The sequence below is a fragment of the Octodon degus genome, unplaced genomic scaffold, assembly GCF_000260255.1.
Source record: "Octodon degus isolate 3935 unplaced genomic scaffold, OctDeg1.0 scaffold00240, whole genome shotgun sequence".
Lineage (NCBI taxonomy): Eukaryota > Metazoa > Chordata > Mammalia > Rodentia > Octodontidae > Octodon > Octodon degus.
The window spans coordinates 1,653,917-1,667,498 of record NW_004524816.1 but is presented as its reverse complement, the minus strand read 5'-3'; the positions used below and the strand labels follow the sequence as shown (position 1 = coordinate 1,667,498).

The following is a 13,582-nucleotide window of genomic DNA, read 5'->3' as shown; positions in this document are numbered from 1 at the left end:
AAAAATAGTGGGCTGATTAAAGACAGGAAGTTGGTTTCCTGATAAATATTATTCTGTGTATCAGTCTTTTACTTTTGGCAGCCGCTTCAGTGTGGAGAGTGCTTCCTGCACGGTCCGTCTCCTGCCTCACGCAAAGCTGCCTCACGCTGGACCCTGAACCTTGGAAGGAAACCCAGGAAGAAAGCTCTTCGAGCTCCGGCGATGCTGGTGGGCTTGCAGCCTGGAATGTCTCTCCTGCTGCACTTAGGGGCCCAGATGAGCAGCGGATTCCCGGGGAGGCAGTGTGTTGTCTCCAATTTTTTTCTTTGAGGGTTTGGTTAGTTTTCTTCTGGATTCACTGCTAGTTCCTCTGTTCAACACATGCTTAACAAATGTAGTTAGTTCTGCTTAGTAACAATCTGAAAGGGACTTGTTTAAATGATATTAGAGAAAAATATATGAGATTAATTCATAATTCAATGTACACTGTTTTGATGCTTAACAGATTTTAATTTTAAACTTGTGTGAGTGGGTTGGTGTGTGGGCATGTGAGTTTGTGTACACACGTGTGTTTCTCAGGAGTGAACCCAGGGCCTTTGCACTGAGGTACCTCTCCAGCCCTTTCTAAATTCAAACAAGAAAAATTTTTGTGAATCAGGGAATTGCTAAGTGGTCTGGGCTGGACTGGAACTTGTGGTTCTCCTGTCGCAGGCACAGGCCACCTCACTCAGCTTAACTCCAGCCACTCATGAAATGTAAAGGATAAAAGGGAGAGAACTGACTCCAGCAACAAAAATGGGTGTTCAAGGCAACGCATGTAAGTACAGGCATCTCAGGCCACTCTGTGCGGTTGATCTGCGGCATCCAGGGCCGTCGCCTGTGTTTGCACAAGGACAGACGCATGTGCAGTGCCCATAACAGCGTTCTTCTCCACTGCCGAGGTACGACTGTGCATGAGCTGATTAGAGTGTGAAAAGTAAGAAAGCTGAGGCCCATTCTCAGCTCGCTCCCTTCAGCCCGGCTTCAGCTCGCTCCCTTCAGCCCGTCTGCTCAGCAGTGGCCAGCGAGCTACCCATTTCTCTTCGTAACAGGGGCTCTGCTGACTCCCACTGGCTGTGGTCCGCAGTGGGCCTCACCACCCCGTGATGGGCTTTGCCTGAAAGAGCTCAATTTGAAAAAAGAGGACTCATCAGACTCGAGCTGGGGAAAAGGCCATTGAGAAAATAAAGTAATATAACAAGAGTTGCTCCATTCTGGGCTACAGGTCACCTCTATGTCCTCCTGTGACTTTTGTGTAGCAGTCAGTTTTCTTGTAACCCCCCAAAACAGGCAGCACCAGTGTTTCCTGAAATTTAGGACTAAAGACACACTGGTAGTGGTCTGAACAGTTTGATTTCAGTTAAGGGGGTAGTGAAGGCACAGTCTTGGAAAGTTTTGAGAGATAGCTCTGCAAAAAAGAATCACAGTAAGCCAGAAGGCAGGTGTCAGCCCTGTCCCTCCTATGCCAGTTCTTCATTCAGAGTCCCTGGCGCGGATGGCACTACCCCCAGATCCATTCCCCGGTGCACCCACCACACCTATACTTTTCTAGGAGTTCTTTAGGGATCTCCAATGGAGAGAAACTAATATGCTTACAGGTAAACAAACTATTAAAAAACTAAGAATGAGCCAAGTACATTGGCAGGAGCCGTAGCTCTGTGGGAGGCTGAAGCAGGAGGGCTGCAAGCTGTAAACCAACTCAGGCAATTCAACGAGACCCTGCCTCAGGAGCAAAACTGGCTGGGGATGGAGCTGCTTGTGATGGCCCAGGGTTCAATCCAATCCCTAGTAATCCCCTCAAGGATAATATGTATTTGAAAATCCAACTGTTGATTTATTTTGAAAGTCAAAATAAATAAGGTACAATGTATAAATCTGAAACAATATTAAGATATCTTTAGGAAAAGCATGTTCAAAAGGGCAAAGGTCAGCAAACCAAGTAAGTCACGATGCTTTCAACAGGGAGAATATTTTTTTTTTTTTGCTGGTTTGCTTAACTCTTAGAAGATTGACCACAAGGGTCTGTTGCTTTTGGAAGAGCTGGTCCCCTCCTTGGGGCTTATTTCAGCCCCTGTGCAGGTGTATTTTTGTCATAATTCAGTCCACCTGCGTCTGTCAGTTGCTTTCCCCTTGTCGCCTCCTGTGACATTCTGGCTCATGTTTCTTCATCAGCTCTAAGCCAGTTATTAATAACAGCCCAGTGGCTTCGTGGTCCACAGGAGCATACGGTGTTTTTCATAAGACGGAGCTCACTCCTTTGACTTTGGACTTCACGTACAGAAGCCTCAAAGTAAGTGCTGCTTTAAAAAACAAAACTGTAGCATTTTAAAATGTTGGTGTAGGAGGAAAGTTTGATATACCTCGTTTGCTTTTGATAGTAGAATATTGTCGGGTAAAACTTACTAGAATTCCAAAGCCTCTAATTTCTACATTTCAACATCTCCCCAACTTATGTAAAGCTAAATTATAAGAGATCAATGAATTAGAATCTTACTCTTTTTATTTCCTTTATGCCACATGGAGGGAGGAGGCGAAGCGAGGGATTAATAACACTGCATATACATGACCTGACCAAGCCTTGAGGAGTTCTTCAGGGACTCAGAGTGCAGGTTCACATACGCAGAGTTCTGCAGGGGGAGGCGGATGGCAGGCTGCGTGCTTGTTATGTTCCGTGTTTCAGGTTGCTGTCAGAGAGGGTTCGGTCTCACTGCGCAGCTCCGTGGCGTCCCTGCTGTTTATCCAGACGCTTTGTCCTGCAGGCTTCTTTGTGATGACTGTTTCTGCGAGCCCTGTGAAGTGAGTCACTGCATTTTCTGGAAAGGAGGACCCTGAAGAGTAGAAGGGCAGATGCTGTTTGGTGTTCGTAAGCAGAGCTGAAACACGACAACACAATACTCCAGGGCATGCTTTGTTGCCTGGAAAGTCAGTCCTAGCTGGAAAGCAGCCTTGAAAACTAGAGATCAAAACCCGAGCCGCTACCCTTGCCCTGCCATGAAGCGGGGGCGGCGTGGCGTGGGCGGGCTGGTTGGGGCGGGCAGTGCTGATCTGCAGTTTCCAAGGCTGGTTATTTTCTCATTAGGTCTTGTTTTCAGGGACGTGCGATGAACGTGGCTTTCAGTTTAATTCCTGAATGTGTGCATCGGCGTGTAGATTGCTTGCCTAAGGCAGGCATTGATTGCAGGGAATTAGAAAGCGGCCGATGTGGCCTGGGTGGAGCCCTGTTTGTCCTGCGTATAAATTGTGTGACTTCAAGCCATGCCCACCCACGCTCAGCTTCAGTTTCTTTCTTTTTTTTATTTGTGTGTGTGTGTGTGTGTGTGTGTGTGTGTGTGTGTGTGTGGCCAGTTCAGCCCACCAGGGGGCGAGGCTGGCTGGCATGTGGTGCTGGGGGATTGAACCGTGGTTTCTGTGCTTTAGCTTAGCTTGTTCTAGGTAGGTGCTTTAGACCACTGAGCCATCTCACCAGCCCTCAGCTTCAGTTTCTTCATTTGTGAAATGAGATTCTTCACGTGTTTATAGGCTGTGGGTTTACTCCTAGTGTATGTAAGTGGCCACCGATTATTACAGCTAGTTTTACATTACTGCTATCATCCTCATTCAAATTTTCTCAAATCTTCCTAATCGTCTCTCTCATTTGTTTCAAGTTCAAACCCAGAGCCTCCAGTTGTGATCTTTGATGGTCAGCATTACTCCGAAATATACAGACATTCAGATTTGCTGCTGTTAGTTACTGTCTTCATTTTAGGACGGGGCCAGCGATACAAACACTAGGTGGTGGGCCAGAAGAGAGTGTGCTGTTAGCAACTCAGGACATGAAGGCTGGAACTAAGGTCAGTGAGGACAAAGTACCCAATGTACTTTGTACCCAGTGTGTGCCTGTGACTCCAGACAGCGAATTCCTTTCTTGTTATGGTAGACTATCTTCTATGTACCCAGGTAGGGCAGGAAGGAGTGTGGCTCTGTAGTTAGGAGATAGGATGAGATGGTGTTTTTCTCCATGAGCTTTCACTCTAAAAAGATGTACTGAATTTCTATGAGGTGCAGAATACAGTACTAGACCAGGGAGGGGCCCATAAGCTTTTATTACAGCAGGAAGAAGTCGTTTATGAAGAACTCTGGTAAGAATCAACATGGGCTTGCCCATGATTTGGTGAGTTTTGGGACTCCTCCTTGGGCATCCCCTTTTAGTACTGACTTTGTGAGGTAGAAGAACATGTCCCAAAGCTCCACCTCATGTCATTCCCTCCTCCAAATCTCGAGCACCTGCCTTGTTGCGAAACCTATGCTAAATGCTTGAAGTTATTTCTTCTCTAAAAGAGGTATTGTCTTTCATCTAAACTTGGAATTATGTTCTCCAACTTAGCTAGCTACTCTCGCAACTGAACTTGACCGCAAAGCATAACCCCCCCCCCCCCGTTTCAGAAATCACAGGATCACCTCAAAAGCATTTTAATGACAGTAGCAAATTTTTTCAGGTGAGCTTTGGTTGCAGGGCAGGTAGACAGTTTCCAAGGTTTTGCCAGATACCTTTGAGAATGCAACAAGCCTGGAGAGCCACCACTCTTCCATTCCTCCACCTCAATCTGAGAATGGCATTTGTTTGGCTAGCTAAGTTCTGTGGGTACAAAACCCCGCAAAGCTAACAAGAAGCCCACCTCCTCCCCACCCTGCATCATCAGACCACTTGAAGGGCAAGCTTGGTGGCACAGTGTTCGGTGTTCCAAGGTAGTGTTGGCCTTAAGTGCAGTCACTAAGTCAGCTTCCAGCTCCTGGCATTTCAGCTGTTCTTGGAGGAATTTACTACAGTATGGCTTGCTGTGGGGGAGAAGGGCACTGTGAAACTTTGCAGGGGGACATTTGATCATGTCTTGATATTTGGGTATCTAGAATATTTCTTAAAATAACAGTAATTTATGCATTTTAGGAGCAAAGCTCAGTCTATTGGGGTCCATTTGCAGCCTTCAGGAGTCCTGCTGGTAGACAATGTAGAAAATGCTAGTGTTCCTGTGTAGAAAAAGAACTCATTTTTGGTCAGGGTATGGACTGAGAACATTTGAAACACAGCCATTGGTGGTTTGGAAAAGCCAAAATTGGACAAGAATTTACCCCCAAAGAAGGATAAGCAATCCAGCCAAAAGGATGAGGTACAGGGCTATCGGCCAAGTAGGAGCGCGGCTGTTGCACTGGAGCCTGCTGGTGATCAGGAAGGCTCCCTGTTCTGCTGCTTCATGTCTGAGCAGCCACCTCACCCTGCCGAGCTTCTGTCCAAGCCTGCTGCTCTGTCTGTTTGCTCTCTGTGGAGAGGCAGGCAGCTTACGGGGCCCTGGGCTCCCCTTCCTACTGATTCCGTGGTGCTGCAAAGGCCAAGGCTCTGCAGCCGAGCAGATTCCACCCGTATCCACAGTCAGCTCCCGCTAAGTGTGTGACCCCAGGCAGACGACTTAACCTCTTTGGATTTGGCTCTCTCTGGCTAAAAGAAAACAGTGGTTTTAATGTTTCACCTCATGAAGTTTTATGAGAGTAAACTCAAAGTGTATGCATGTGTGGAGGTGCTGAGCTGTGAGGAATTAAATCCTTTCCAACCCTTGTAAGGATGTTGTTATCTCTGCTCTTCAAATGAAGTAACTTTTGGATGAAGTACCTTGTTTGAGGCTACAGAGCCAGAGCCAGGATCTCAAACCAGTTCCATCCGGCTCCACGTCTTGCATGCTCTCCTCATTGTACTTGCTGACTGACCATCTGTGACAAAACACTTTTTTCAGTCAAAGTTTACTTGCTCAAGTTCTGGGTCTTGTGACCTCTCCCCGCCCAAATTTCTGCTTGTCACTTGTGATTTACTTTGTTATTGACTTTCTGGTCATACGTTGGCCTGATTCAAATGTTGGGAAGTGCTGAAGGTAGGGTCTTTCCAAACAGCTAAGTCTGGGGAAGCAGAGTCCAGTTTGTCATCAATGTGAGGAAAGTGCTAAGACAATCCAGAAGTGAGGGCTCGCACAGGATGCCTGTGTGATCTCAGACAGACCTCTGTGTTCCTGTCAAATGAGAAGCTTATGAAAGATCATATATCATTGATGGTGCCAACGTTCTTAAATACTTCAAGCCTTTGACTACTATCTGTTTTCTTAGCTGGAAAGAAGAAAAGCACCCTGTGTTCAAGTCTTAGTCAAGAAACAAGGTACAGCAAGCTTCAGGGCCACAATGAGGAAAAGCTATCTTCTTGCGTGAGCTTTCTTTCCTACAAGCTCACATCACTGATAAGCAAATTCTCTTCTTTCAGCTTTGGGTGGAATGTAGTGGGACCTTACTTAGTTCAGCAAATGCAACTTGAACTCAGATATCAGAACTGTGCAGCACCATATAGATCCATTTAGCGTTGGATGTGCTCATCTGTCCCTCTAGCCCCTTAATCACCCAAATTGGAGGAGATTAAGGTGGGCAAATGTCTCTTAGGCCCCAGAAATAGTAAGTGTCCCCACAAGTTACTTGTCACTTGTCCTAAAGCCGTATAGGTCCTGTGCCATGATTTATGTGGCCGCCCAAATGCTTGCCGATTCCCTAATTACAAAAAGAAACCAAGGCAAAACTTGGATGTAATTTTCATATGCTTTCTCTAGTTTTGAGAAGTCGATTCTATTGAACATATCTTTATAAGGAAAAGGGGGCCTGTTCTAAGGTGAGACAAGTGGAAAACACTCAACTTTGCAGTTTTAGGTTTAAAATTATTTTCTGGGAAAAGAAATCTTTGTATATAGTCTCTTCCTTCTTCAAGGGTGATTTGAACAACGTGGACATTCAGTCTTCCAAGAAAGCACTTACCTTAAGTACAGCTATTAAGTCAATAATTGCTGATAACAAATTAGTGACCTGGACCGTGAAGCCCTGGGATCCAGAATGGTTTAGGCCACCTTCCCCGTGGAGGAAGACAGCAGCTCCCCGGGCCGGTGGATGTGAACAGCTGTGATCTAGTGTACTGCCTTGCAGCAGGTCACTGGTAAGTGCAAAGTAAATTCTTCATGAGGCCTGAAGGGACCAAGGAGGAGGTGCACCGAGCCTCAAAAGATGGGCAGGAATTTGACCCTTATGTATGTCTGAGTGCTTCAGAAGCCTGAGACTGGTTTATGGAAAAGGTACAGTCCAGTAGGTAACATGCTGGGCTGCAATCAGTAATGGTTATTGCTTATTATTTATTTCCTAGGTATAAGTATTACTTTATTCTCACACTATACTGTGAAGTAGGATTTATTATCATCCCCACCTGGTTCACAGAAGTATTAGCTGTGGCACAGAGAGTAATATGAATTGCCTAAAGGCTCACTAAAATGACAGAGCTTAAATTGAAGCCTTGTCAGACTGATTCTAGAACCTTCTTTTCTACTGGCTACAACTTGCTAGGTACAAGATGGCCAATGGTTAGAAACAAAGCAGCACAGAAGAACAAATTAGAGGCAGGTACGTTGGAGCACACTTGTAATCCCAGTCACTCAGGAGACTGAGGCAAGAGGATTCCAAATTTGAGTTCAGCCTGGGAAATTTAGTTTGACTCCATGTTCAAAAAATAGGAGGGCTGTGTATGAAGTTCAGGGACAAGGCACCCTGGGTTCAAACTCCAGCACCACTAGAGAGATGATAGATGGTAGATAAGTAGACAGGTAGAAGATAGATGAGCAAAGGATAAAGACAAATAGATAATTGAAAGTGTATTCCCTTCATTGCTGTACGTCAAACTTATACTTGTGGTCAGGGCGACTGTTCCATGGACGAAGGGTGGAGTGTTGTGGTAGAATCCACAACTCATTCTTACAACAGCATTCTAGCAAAGATAGGGTATCACAGAGACAGTGGCAAGACCATCCCTCCTGTTGTTCCAGAAGTGGTGAACGTTTATAGAAAGGAGCCCCGGATGGAGAAGGAAAAGGGTTATGTCAGATGTGGATGTTTCTATGGTGGCAGAGGCAACTTCCATCCTAATACGGACCCTCTCCAAAGGAGCATCTCATTGGAACTCATGAACAAGTCGGCATGGCTGGTGGAGGGAGCAGCGGGAGCCTGGAATGTCCTGGGCTAGGATCTGGACCCCAGGTCAGAGTACTGGCAGCCTCAAGCTGCTCCATGTCCTCCACCTACAAACAGTATGTGATTAGGGCTGGGCACGGAGTAGAAACCTCGATCAGCACTAGTTATTATCATTCTCCTTGGTTATTTGTTGAGCAAAAATAGGCAGATTTCAGCTAGAAATGCTGAAATACTATGTGCCAATAGCCTTGGTGCCTGACTGAAATCCCAGCACTCTGCAGGGGGCGGAGGCAGGAGGATTGTGAGTTTGAGCCCTGCCTGGGCATCTTAGTGACTAGTCAGACTTTGCCTGTAAAAATAAAAACAGAGCTGAGGTTGTTGCTCAAGGGAAAGACCCGAGGTTCTATCCCCAGTACTGAGGAAAAAAAAAAAAAAAAAAAGATTTCAATCATCTCACTTTTCAACATGTGTCTCCCTAGAGAACTTCTGTGAATATTATCTTAACTGTTAGAGAAATTTAGGGAAACAAAGAGTAGGATTAGAAAATTCCTGTCAAAACAGAAAATATTTTTGAAATGTGACCTTGATGTTTAAGACTATAAACTTGAATCCAATAAAAAGTATTTTCTTTTGATTGCAAAGGAGCCTTTAAGACTATATTCTGTTATTTGTCTGGACCAAAAATCCACACCCAATAAAGGGAAATGGTAAGGGATGGAAAATTTGAGAAAAGGCAACCTTGTAGTATTTTTATATAATAAAAGGTTTTTGTTATTTGTTTTACTTTTTCTGGGGACCAAGCTTTTTAGAAAACGCTCCATTCTAGTGGCCCCAGGAGTCAGGATTGCTTTGAAAGATTTAGATAGATGATAGACAGATGAATGATAGACCGATGATAAATAGATGATAGGTAGATGATAGATAAATGATAGATGTTAGACAGAGAAAGATAAAAGAAAGAGAAAGAGAGAAAGAAGAGGATTCAAAGGCAAGCACTGGTAAGCTGGAGCCAGAGTGAAGGACAAAAGTTCTAGTTCCTAGAAACCCGGAGTTACTGCTGCTCTGCCTCTGGCTACAAGATACCGCCATGATTCCCACTGTCCTCTAGGAAGAGTTTGGAAAAGCGCAACAGAGGGCTGAGGAGGAAAGGGAAGTTCTTGTGATCATCTGAAGCTTCAGTACAAAATGTTCTTGGCCCCAAATAACCCCAGAGGCAGGATCAGAAACTGAAGGCCATGTCCTTTTAGCTATGATTTTAAAAATACTACATCCAAGATAAGAGCAAGGTCTCTAGATTGTTACACTGAAGTTGTTCTACTGTAGTTTCGCGGTGCTCTAGCTTGTTTGAAATGTGTGCACATTTTGGGCACTTTTTTAAACTTTAATTTTTATTAGTACACGTTTGCAGCGTATGACGATTCCGTTCATTGTGACAAGTTGATACATGTGCATCATACATCTTTCTATTTTTTATTTCCCTTCTCCTCCCCTCTTAGGTAAGAAAGCACGAGGAAATGTTTCACCTAAAAATTGCTGTTATTAGGTGACTTCCTCACCTTATGAGGGTGCCTTAGCTCCAGAAGAAAAAAAGTACTAGATTACTGGGATTCTAACAGAGTGAGAATTAATATAAGTCAAGCATTATCATACTCCTAGTTTTAATCCACAGTCAATCTGTGTGTGCTTACTGACTGACAATTCAGGGGTGTGTCCCTACAGTGATTTAGATCTAGCAACTGGAACTGCACAGGAACCACACCAGTTCCTGTTTCTCACAGTGTTTTGGACGAGACGGGGACATGTTCTTTAGCAAAAGACACTGGTCTTGTTGGTGAGAGAAATAACATATTTTCTTTTTTTTTAATTTTAAAGAGAACAAAAACTAAAAAATGCCGATACAAACGACATAGAATTCAAATCAAGATGATCACAAATTAACAAATGGTTGTTCTAGTATATATCGTTACCTTTAGAGTAGTTGCTCAGATTACTAGATATAGGTATGCAAAATAAATTACATAGCTGCAATAAAATGTTGCATTGAAAATTTAATTTTCCTTTTTGTTTACATTTGTTATATTGTTAGTTTGACTCCATGTTCAAAAAATAGAAGTGCTGTGCATGTAGTTCAGGGACAAGGCACCCTGGGTTCAATACACAGTGAGCATAGATGCCTTAGCAATCTACGGGGAGGGGAAAAGGCTAGCAGCAGTTGGTTTACTTTCTTCAGTTTTCAGGTATTACAGAGGCAATACCCTCCTGAACGGCCATAAGGGACCAACAGCAAGGGGGAAATCACCCGCGGTCCCCCCAACCCCTATCTCACCACCATTGGCATCTGTATCGTTCTTCTGGTCTTTTAAAGAATATTTCAGTTCTGGAGTCTGATATACATAGAGAGGAGTGCCTACAATTTCTATACAGTCATAAAGTGATTACCACACCTAGGTTGCAGCCCTGCGGCAGGGAGCTTGCCTGGCATCCTGCAGCCCCGCATTCACTCTCCAGTGTAACAAAAAATAAAAATAAAAAAGCAAGTGATCAGCGCACCACCAGGACAGGAAACACTGTGGAAAGCTTCCACTTCACCCTTTCTCTGTCCATGCTTGGTCACCACTGCTCTGAGTTTTAAAGCAGCTTGTCCCAAATTTAACACCGCATGCCCCACTGCCACCTGCACAGCCCTAGACCAGGCACTTGAACTATTTTTCTACTTTGTATAAAAGCACTTACAGGGCTGGCCAAATAGCTCAGTGAGCTAAAGCACCTGTTTAGGCACACATAGGGACCAGGGTTTGATCACTGGCATGCCGTGCTGTGCTGGCCCTGCATGGGGGATGCATTGAGACTGTGACTGTGACTGGGCGTGGTGGCGAAGCCTGTAAACCCAGAGCTTGGGATACTGAAAACAGGAGGATCGCTATGAGTCCGATCTGTGTATAGTAAGACCCTGTAGACCTTGTACTAAATACATTAAAAAAAAAGCATTTACAAATGTGTGTTCTTTTGTCCCTTGCTTTAAAAAATCCAATATTATAAGACTCACCTTGTTACTCTATGATATAGTTATAAGACTCACTTTGTTATTTTATGATGTAACTACCTAACAATTTACTTAGTGGGTATTTAGACTGTGTCCAAGTTTTAGACGCTGCACATGAGTAATATTTGTGAGTCTGGAGTGGGTAGCCAGGTATTCCTTTAGGAGTCTAATGGCTTGCCAGAAGCGTGCATTGTGATGCTTTCAGGCTAGGGCTCGTGGTTCAGTGGTGGCACAGTGGATGGGTGTGTGCAAGGCCCTGGGCTTCATCCCCAGTACAGAAGAAGAAGGTGAAGGAGATGAAGGAGAGAAATCACTTCTAGGTCCATGAGACCATGATTTGACACTTGTAGTAATGAAACCCCTCCTGTGGCTGCATCCATTTGTGTAAGGAGTCTCCTTATGTGGTTGCTTCTGTCCTTTTGTGATGCAAATGCCCCCGTGGCTCCTCCTGATGGTCTACAGGTACAGCTGACAGTTCACGGTTTATTCACTGTGATTTATTACTCACTTCCAACAGCTCTGCTTCTTTATATGTCTGATCTACAAGCCGAGCATCCCTAACCCCAAACTCCAATATCTGAGCACCAACTCAGAGCCACAATGGAAACTCCACCCCCGCCCTCATGTGATAGGTGACAAACAAATGCAGGGGCACTAAAATCATGCTACGAAATTACCTTCGACCTGCGTTTACAAGGTGTAGGCATTGAAACTAAGTGGATTTAGGTTCACATGTGGGTTCCCTTCCCATAATATATAATTTTGTATATGCAAAGTTTCCCAAATCTGGGATTCTTCTGAGTCCAGTCATTTCATGTAAGGGATCCTCAGCCGAAACTTAGATTATAAAAAAGAAAAAAGTGCCAACAAACACTTTCGATCACATCTTTATATAAAGGGTAGAGCACTTATATTTTGTAACTTGATTTTTTGGTTAATAAATGTATTCCTTTGCATTCTAATTTGTTTGTCATAGTGATGCAACATCTTAAAACTTATGATAGGTCAAAAAAAATCAGATGCGTGGGGCTGGGATGTAGCTCAGTGGTAGAGCACACATGGGGCTCAGTTTGATCCCTAGACTGGAAAAATACCAGGTATACAATCTCACAAGTTATGGTCTTGTACACAAAGAACTTTTTGCTATTTAAACACTCATTTAAAATAATTTTTGGGGAATTATTTTTTTAAAAAGTGTGACCCATGCTTGCCCTGCCAGGGAATCCTAGAATTCAACTTAATCTTTCTGTCAACCGTTCCAGTTTTAGTGATACAATTCTGTGATCAAACGAAATCAAAATGTCATACTTTCCAAAGTCATCTGATCATTTCCTTCCTGTCTTCTTTGGAAAATAATTGGAGAGATTCCCCACGTGGATTCCCCACCCCTCCACCTCCTCCCCTACCTGGCAGTCAAATCCAACCTTGTTCTGTGCTTTGACCAGGAGCCAAGGTTGCTAAGAGACCACCTGCGGGCATTGCGTTGGGCAGACCCAGCGAAGAGCAGCGAGGTGCTGTCACCTCTGGCCACCCGGAATTCATTCCTTCAGGTGAGAGGGGAGCGCCCTTCTGGGCCTGCTGCCCACCACTCCTGCCAGGCCTGTGCCGCAGAGCTGGGAGGCTGGGCGGAGGAAAGCCCACGCCTAAGGGCGAGGGCGTGGAGGGAAGGAGGGGAGAGGAGGGGGAAGAGAAGGGGGGGAGGAGGGGGAGCTGGGAGGAGCGGGAGGAGGAGGGAGGAGGGGGCACGCAGCTGCAGGACCGCGTGCTGCTCTTGCCTCTTGTTGCTGAAACAAGCAAATGTGTTGAACGTGGCACAGTTCGGATGCTCACTCCGCTAAGGGTTGCTGCGGCGCGTGCGGCAAGCCCTTCCTCCTCTGGAATGGAACAAATTTAACGCCAAGACTAATCAGGACCACTAGACAGTACGAACCTAATTTTTGTGTTTCTCTCTCTTTCTCCTGTCTTAAATCTAAACCTACCTTTTTGATTTTTTGCTTTTGATTTACACTGGAGAGTGAATCTCAGGATGTTTGCACTGAGGTACATCCCCAATATTTTAAAAATTATTATGTTTTAATTTGAGACAGGCTCGCTAAGTACTCAGTTGCCCAGGCTGGGCTTGAATTTACAGTCCCTCCTGCCACCAATTACAGATGTTATCACTAAGCCTCACTTTATTTTGATTTTAAGTGAAAACAGACAAAATATGCTACTATTCAAATATTGCAACTTTTACCAATATTGACATTTGGATCCTTTGCATGTAAGGAACTTCCGTGAACAGCTTTGAAAATTGCATATTTTCCATTGCATTTCCTGAAGAGGAGGTTAAGAATAATCTAAACTCCCCAACTGATAGACGCACAGTCAGATGTTCTGACGCTGTAGAGCACAGGCCACAAAATAAAACATTAAAAAATTCTAGGGGCTGGGGAGATGGCTCAGTGGAATAAGCACTTCCCTGGCAAGCGCAAGGGCCTGAATTCAATCCCTGGTTCCACAAAAAAA

The 13,582-nt window shown here is 44.6% G+C and overlaps 1 long non-coding RNA gene across 1 annotated transcript; it reads left to right on the top strand.

Annotated features, from left to right (window-relative positions):
- Positions 1-29: 29 nt before the first annotated feature.
- On the top strand, positions 30-12,648 carry LOC111813927. Its single transcript, XR_002819048.1, has 3 exons — positions 30-207; positions 2,191-2,308; positions 12,520-12,648. It is a non-coding gene; the product is annotated as an uncharacterized LOC111813927 (long non-coding RNA).
- The last annotated feature ends 934 nt before the right edge of the window (positions 12,649-13,582 follow it).